The sequence below is a fragment of the Adiantum capillus-veneris genome, chromosome 25 (assembly GCF_014529385.1).
Source record: "Adiantum capillus-veneris isolate H3 chromosome 25, ASM1452938v2, whole genome shotgun sequence".
Classification (NCBI taxonomy): Eukaryota; Viridiplantae; Streptophyta; class Polypodiopsida; order Polypodiales; family Pteridaceae; genus Adiantum; species Adiantum capillus-veneris.
Genome location: NC_140955.1, coordinates 12,199,592 through 12,201,981, shown reverse-complemented (window position 1 = coordinate 12,201,981; position 2,390 = coordinate 12,199,592).

Here is a 2,390-nt window from a genome sequence, read left to right as displayed (position 1 = left end):
TCCTCTAGACTAGTGGCACTAGATGTGGATTGTACAACTTCTAACCAACCCACATGGTATGTGTAGCCCATGTATAGGTCGGTCAAAGTCTCGGCGTGTAGGTCATATTCCCAATTTTCATTGAGAAATACCCCGTCCAAACTTGGTGTACTAGAGGGTTGTCGTGAGGTGGATGCAATGTTGCTTCCCATGTTTTGACTTTTAGTCACCGCTACCTTAGAGGCGACTTTGGAAGGTGGTAACTCGGTAGGGCCCTCATTAAATGAGGTAGGTAGAATGTCCACGTGGACACTCTGAGGGAGTGTGGGGTCTACAGGAGATGTGAATGGTGATTCTACTTCCCCACCCCCTTCGTTTACTTCACTAGCCGTAGGTTCAGAGCGCGCAGCTCTACTAAAAGTTTCCATCAAACGGCTAAAAACACTAGTTCCAGGTTGTTGGGCCCAGCTAGGTATGGTTTCATTTGTTCCCCCGGGGCTTTGGTAAGATGCTCTTCCATAATATCGTAGTCAGAGGAAGAGTCGCTAGCCGCTATATTTGGGTCTTGGGTTGCACTACCTTGGATCCCCGCCGAGGGCGTAGACCCTAGCATGGAAGGATAGTGGGTACCCTCGTAAATCGAAGCACTAGCTAGTTGTTTGGACTCTAGCACACGACCAGAGCGTAGATACATGTGCTTTGGGCTCCCTACAAGTGTCGGCAAGTACCCTCAAAGGTTACTTGCTTTGTTTTGTGGGTGTTTTGCACCTCGTTCTCTACTTGATTTTTTCTTGTTTTTGATGTTTTTTGAGGTTCAAAAAACGGATTGGGACGTGCGATAGCTCGAAACGAGCGTATTGCTTAGGATATCTAGGCGCACTTTACAGAACACTGTTTGACTATCGGAAGCTCCCAAAGTCCCTAAAACAGTCAATTTCATCTAGTTTCTACTTGGGCACATGGCTTAAAATAAAAAGTTGAAGGGTGACTTGCGGAGGGAAAGGTGAAGGCTTTGCCCCACATGCTTTCTCCTTTCACTTGAGCACTAGCCTATATATAGTGAATAGCATTCACCTTAAATCATAAGAACAAGACCAAGCCCAAGCCCAAGCTCAAGCTCAAGCTCATCAAATGATCCCGATCTATCTTTTTGGGACAAACTTACAACTAATTTTTTTTTGTGGAAATAAATATTCCCCTCACAAGAGAGCCTTGCACATGAGACCTCGCCAAAAAAAATCTTTTTTTTTCTTTTGAAATTAACAATCGTTTTTTTCTGTTTTTCTGTTTTTTGAAGATAATGTTGACGGAAATGTGCTGATCAGTGGGGCGTGAAACTGCTGCGCACTGGACTAAACTAGGTGTGGATAACAGGATCGTGCAAACCAGATCTGAGTCGTTCCGACTGTGCAGAACACAAACTGGACTAGATGTACCGAAAACGAACTGAATTGACTGTGCTGAACCGAACTGTAAGCAAAAATTGAAATGTGCAAACTTGCTGTGAGCTGCAAAAGAACTGTAATAGACTGTGCAAATAAACAGACCTTTCGTACACTAACCCATAACACAAAACTCTTGCAAATCTACACAAGATCTGCACACACAGTCACCAGGCTTCTCTTTCTTCCTTCCTACTTAAGCTTAGTGACTCCACGGGGCAGCACAGAGTGCTTCCCAAAGCTTGGTGCATGGCAACTCCCCGGCAACGGCGCCAAAAATGTGCGCGTCTGTCGCACGTGTCGGAGCTAGGGACTTGTCGAGCACCGTGTGCGAGCCACGAAGGCTGCAAGCACACAACTAGCAGGCCTAGCAAGCTCATAGAGAGCAGGGGTGTGTCACTCACCTCCCTGCGCTTGTCGTCGTGAAGGATTCCTCGCCGCAAATAAGAGGGAGCCGCCGCCGTACTGCGCTCAACCATCTCGCCGCCGCAGGTGCCGTCGCAATGCTCTATCACACACACACACACTCTCCCTCTCTCCCTCAAGCACACACACACACACACACACACACACACACACACACACACACACACACACAGACACACACACACACACCTATGAGCACACAATGGAGATGGGGATGGAGATAGGGCAAGAGCACTTCTTCTATTGCACACCGAGAGAATGAGTGAATTTTAGGTTTAGTTGACTTTTATATGAGCTCTCCCCATTCACACTTGGGCGCCCATGCTTAGCCAACTAATCCCTTGAATGTTCCAGTTAGAGTGCGCCTCTCATCGGCGATCACTCTTACCCTTTTCCTATTGGACCGACAAGCTCGGTACCTGACTCTACCAAATAAATAATACAATGTCCACCGTAGGTTACAACGTCCGTTGTAGGTAATAGGGTGTCCATGAGCCGTGAGGGTTAACATGGTGGAAGCATTTGCAAGAGCTAAAAGAAGAT